At 47.8% G+C, this 5,804-nt stretch overlaps 1 pseudogene; it reads right to left on the minus strand.

The window, feature by feature from the left end:
* Positions 1 to 1,974: 1,974 nt before the first annotated feature.
* Positions 1,975 to 3,091, minus strand: LOC128068252 (60S acidic ribosomal protein P0-like; annotated as a pseudogene).
* Positions 3,092 to 5,804: the final 2,713 nt, after the last annotated feature.

Consider the following 5,804-nt stretch of genomic DNA (forward strand, 5'->3'; position numbering starts at 1 on the left):
GCTCGCAGAGTCAGACACTACTGGGAGACTGAACAACAAGAAGGAGCCTCATGGTGCATGCACGTACAGACGGTCAGTCGTGCCTGACTCTTTGCGACCCCGTGGACTGTAGCCCACCAGGCTCCTCTGTCCTTGGGATTCCCCAAGTAAGAATACTAAAGTGGGTTGCCAGTTCCTACTCCAGGGGATTGTCCCAACCCAGGGTTCAAAGCTACATCTCTTGCATCTCCTGATTTACAAAAGGATTATTTACCACTGAGCCATCTGGGCGCTCTAAGCCTCCTTATAACCATAAGGAGAAGACATACAGGATGCAGAAAAAATTATCAATGCATACACACCACTAAAAAAAGTCATCAAACCCCAAATAAAGAAAGCAAAAGGGAGGAACGCCAAAACAGTCTCGTGGCTCAGGGGTAAAAAATCCACCTTCAGTGCCGGAGACACAGTAGATACAGGTGCCTGTAGAAAATGGCAACCCATTTCGAAATTTTTTCCAGGGGAATCCCATGGACAGAGGAGTCTGGTGGGTACAGTCCAGGGGGTCTCAAAGAGTGGGACATGACTAAATGATTGAGCATGCACACATGCAGAAAACAATTAAAATGGTAATAAGTAGGGGCTTCCCTGGCAGCTCAGAGGTTAAAGCGTCTGCCTGCAATGCGGGAGACCCAGGTTCGGTCTCTGCGTTGGGAAGATCCCCTGGAGAAGGAAATGGCAACCCACTCCAGTATTGCCTGGAGAATCCCATGGACGGAGGAGCCTGGTGGGAGCCTGGTGGGAGCCTGGTGGGCTATAGTCAACGGGGTCGCAAAGAGTTGCCCTCGACTGAGCGACTTCACTTCACTACCTATCAATAATTACTTTAAATGTTAGTAGAGTAGATTCCTAAAAGAGTTGCTAAATTGGGTTAAAACACAGGACTGACCTAAACGCTGCAACAAAATATTTAGTTTTAAGTGTACAGAGAGGGAGAAAGGAAGAGGGGGAGAGAGACAGGGAGAGAGGGAGGGGAATGGAGGCAGGGAGACAGAGAGAGAGAGAGAAGAGGGACAGAGGAGGAGATGGGAAGGGGAGGAGAAGAAAATGGACAGAGAGAGGGAGAGAAAGAAAGGGAGAGAGAGACAGGGAGAGTGGGGGGAAGGAATGGAGAGAGAGGAGAAAGAAAACAGGGAAGGAGACAGTGAGGGAGAGAGGGAGAGGTGTAGGGAGAGGGGGAGAGAGAAAGAGAGGGGAGAGAGGGAGAGTGTGACAGAGGGAGGGGGGAGAGGAGGGGGGGCGGAGATGGCGAGGGGGGGGCGGACGGGGACAAGAGCGCAAGAGAGAGGGACAGAAAGGCAGGGAGGGGGAGAAGTCATAAAAGATAAAAGAGAGGAAGCGATGAAGAGAGAGGGGGAGACAGAGGGAAGGAGAGAAGAGGAAAGACAGGAACGGAGGGAGGGGCAGGGAGAGAGGGAGGTTTAGTGAGAGAGACAGAAGGGCAGAGAGAGGGAGAGATCATAAAAGATAAAACAGAGGAAGGGATGAAGAGAGAGCAACAGGGTCGGGAGAGGGAGGCGGGGCGTCTGCAGGCCGGGAAGGAGCAGGAGAGAGGGAGGGAGAGAGCTGCAAGGGCGGACAGAGAGAAAGAGACGGGCCAGGACCTCCCGGCTGTGGTGGGTGAGAATCCCTGCAGCTGCAGGGACGGGGCTCATTCCCGTGCAGGAAGAGCCCACGTGCGGCCCCGCCCCCGCCCCCCCCGCCGTGCTCAGCACAGGAGAAGCCACCGCAGCACAGCCAGAGACGGCACAAAGGAATAAACTTTAAAAGGAGGTGAGGAATTGAGCTGCATAAGTTGCTTGTATATTTTTGAGATTAGTTGTTTGTCAGTTGCTTCATTTGCTATTATTTTCTCCCATTCAGAAGGCTGTCTTTTCACCTTGCTTATATTTTCCTTTGTGGTGCACAAGCTTTTATTTTTTTTTTTTTACTTTTTATTTTTTTAAGAGAAGTAAGCCTTTATTTTCTCATTTCACAAATAATGCTGGCCCAGTTGGCTGCTTTTTGGGGATTAGTCAAAGAGACCGAATCCCATATCCTCGTCCGACTCCTCCGACTCCTCCTTTGCTTCGACCTTGGCTGGGGCTGCGGTGGTGGCAGCGGGGGCAGCAGCGGGGCAGCAGCCACGGGGGCAGCAGCCACGGGGGCAGCAGCCACAAACGCAGATGGATCAGCCAAGAAGGCCTTGACCTTTTCAGCAAGTGGGAAGGTGTAATCAGTCTCCACAGACAAAGCCAGGACGCGCTTGTACCCATTGATGATAGAATGGGGTACAGATGCAACAGTCGGGTAACCAATCTGCAGGCACACACTGGCAACATTGCGGACACCCTCCAGGAAGCGGGAATGCAAAGTTTCCTCTGTGATGTCAAGCACTTCGGGGTTGTAGATACTGCCATTGTCAAACACCTGCTGGATGACCAGCCCGAAGGAGAAAGGGGAGATGTTCAGCATGTTCAGCAGCGTGGCTTCGCTGGCGCCCACCTTGTCTCCGGTCTTAATCAGCTGCACATCGCTCAGGATTTCAATTGTGCCCCTGGAGATCTTAGTGGTGATGCCTAAAGCCTGGAAGAAGGATGTCTTCTCGGGCCCCAGACCAGTGTTCTGGGCCGGTACAGTGACTTCGCATGGCGCTATGGCACCAGCACGGGCGGCAGCTGGCACCTTGTTGGCCAGCAGCATGTCCCTGATCTCAGTGAGGTCCTCCTTGGTGAACACGAAGCCCACATTTCCCCGGATGTGAGGCAACAGTTTCTCCAGAGCCGGGTTGTTTTCCAGATGCCCTCGGATGGCCTTGCGCATCATCGTGTTCTTGCCCATCAGCACCACAGCCTTCCCGCGCAGCGACATGCGGATCTGCTGCATCTGCTTGGAGCCCACATTGTCTGCTCCCACAGTGAAGCATTTTGGATAATCATCCAGAAGCTGGATGATCTTAAGGAAGTAGTTGGACTTCCAGGTCGCCCTGTCTTCCCTGGGCATCACGGCGGTGCGTCAGGGATTGCCACGCAGGGTTTAAAGACGATGTCACTCACACGAGGACGCCTGGCGAGAGGAGCCACAAGCTTTTAATTTAACACATATATGTGGAATTTAGAAAGATGGCAATGACGACCCTGTATGCAAGACAGGAAAAAAGACGCAGCTGTGTATAACGGACTTTTGGACTCAGAGGGAGAGGGAGAGGGTGGGATGATTTGGGAGAATGGCATTCTATCGTGTATACTATCATGTAAGAATTGAATCGCCAGTCTATGTCTGACGCAGGATACAGCATGCTTGGGGCTGGTGCATGGGGATGACCCAGAGAGATGTTACGGGGAGGGAGGTGGGAGGGGGGTTCATGTTTGGGAACACATGTAAGAATTAAAGATTTTAAAATTAAAAAAATAAAAAACTATAATAAAAAAAAACAAAACAAAAAAAAAGGAGGTGAGGAGGGAGAGACAGGGAAGCGGGCAGGGAGCCAGAGCAGGTGTGAAGGAGTGGAGACTGACATTTCACGCAACTGGAAACCATGAGCAAGCTGAGGAGCTTTAACTTATCAGACAAAACAGGCTTTAAAACAGAGACAGTGATAAGAGACAGAGAAGGGCATTACATAGTGATAAACCGGTCAACCCAACAAGGGGATATACCATTTAAAAAATTAAGGCAATTACCAAAGGAGCACCTAATTATATAAAGCAGATATTAACAGAAATAAGGAGAGAAATAGCAGTCTAATAATAGGAACTCTAATATCCCACACACATTAATTTTTTAGAATTTCTAGACAGAAAGTCAATAAGAAAACACTGGCCTTAAATGTAAGTTAGATGAGATAGTTAAACAAAAATATACAGAATATTTCATCCAAAATCAACACACATTCTCCAGAATAGATCACATGTTAAGCCACAAAACAAGTCTTAATGAATTTAAGAAAATTTAAATCCTAGCAAGAATTTTTCTGACTACAACAGTATAAAACTAGAAATTACAATAGGAAAAACTGGATAATTCACAAATATGAGGAGATTGCACAACATGTTATGACCAACCAATGGGTCAATTAAGAAACAAAGGGGAAGTGAAAACACACTTTGAGACAAATGAAAATGGAAATAAATCATATTAAAACTGATGGGATGAACCTAAAACTGATGGGATGAGTTCAGTTCAGTCGCTCAGTCCTGTCCGACTCTCTGTGACCCCATGAATCGCAGCACGCCAGGCCTCGCTGTCCATCACCAACTCCCAGAGTTCACTCAGACTCACGTCCATCGAGTCCGTGATGCCATCCAGCCATCTCATCCTCTGGCGTCCCCTTCTCCTCCTGCCCCCAATCCCTCCCAGCATCAGAGTCTTTTCCAACGAGTCAACTCTTCCCATGAGGTGGCCAAAGTACTGGAGTTTCAGCTTTAGCATCATTCCTTCCAAAGAAATCCCAGGGCTGATCTCCTTCAGAATGGACTGGTTGGATCTCCTTGCAGTCCAAGGGACTCTCAAGAGTCTTCTCCAACACCACAGTTCAAAAGCATCAATTCTTCAGTGCTCAGCTTTCTTCACAGTCCAGCTCTCACATCCATGCATGACCACAGGAAAAACCATAGCCTTGACTAGACGGACCTTAGTCGGCAAAGTAATGTCTCTGCTTTTGAATATGCTATCTAGGTTGGTCATAACTTTTCTTCCAAGGAGTAAGCGTCTTTTAATTTCATGGCTGCAGTCACCATCTGCAGTGATTCTGGAGCCCAAAAAAATAAAGTCTGACACTGTTTCCACTGTTTCCCCATCTATTTCCCATGAAGTGATGGGACCGGATGCCATGATCTTCGTTTTCTGAATGTTGAGCTTTAGGCCAACTTTTTCGCTCTCCACTTTCACTTTCATCAAGAGGCTTTTTAGTTCCTCTTCACTTTCTGCCATGAGGGTGGTGTCATCTGCATATCTGAGGTTATTGATATTTCTCCCAGCAATCTTGATTGCAGCTTGTGTTTCTTCCAGCCCAGCGTTTCTCATGATGTACTCTGCATAGAAGTTAAATAAGCAGGGTGACAATATACAGCCTTGACGTACTCCTTTTCCTATTTGGAACCAGTCTGTTTTTCCATGTCCAGTTCTAACTGTTGCTTCCTGACCTGCATACAGATTTCTCAAGAGGCAGGTCAGGTGGTCTGGTATTCCCATGTCTTTCAGAATTTTCCACAGTTTATTGTGATCCACACAGTCAAAGGCTTTGGCATAGTCAAGAAAGCAGAAACAGATGTTTTCCTGGAACTCTCTTGCTTTCTCCATGATCCAGCAGATGTTGGCAATTTGATCTCTGGTTCCTCTGCCTTTTCTAAAACCAGCTTGAACATCTGGAAGTTCACGGTTCACGTGTTGCTGAAGCCTGCCTTGGAGAATTTTGAACATTACTTTACTAGTGTGTGAGATGAGTGCAATTGTGTGGTAGTTTGAGCATTCTTTGGCATTGCCTTTCTTTGGAATTGGAATGAAAACTGACCTTTTCCAGTCCTGTGGCCACTGCTGAGTTTTCCAAATTTGCTGGCACATTGAGTGCAGCACTTTCACAGCATCATCTTTTAGGATTTGAAACAGCTCAATTGGAATTCCATCACCTCCACTAGCTCTGTTCGTAGTGATGCTTTCTAAGGCCCACTTGACTTCATTTTCCAAGATGTCTGGCTCTAGATGAATGATCACATGATCATGATTATCTGGGTCGTGAAGATCTTTTTTGTACAGTTCTTCTGTGTATTCTTGCCACCTCTTCTTAA

This window comes from Budorcas taxicolor, chromosome 24 (assembly GCF_023091745.1).
Source record: "Budorcas taxicolor isolate Tak-1 chromosome 24, Takin1.1, whole genome shotgun sequence".
In the NCBI taxonomy this organism is placed as follows: domain Eukaryota; kingdom Metazoa; phylum Chordata; class Mammalia; order Artiodactyla; family Bovidae; genus Budorcas; species Budorcas taxicolor.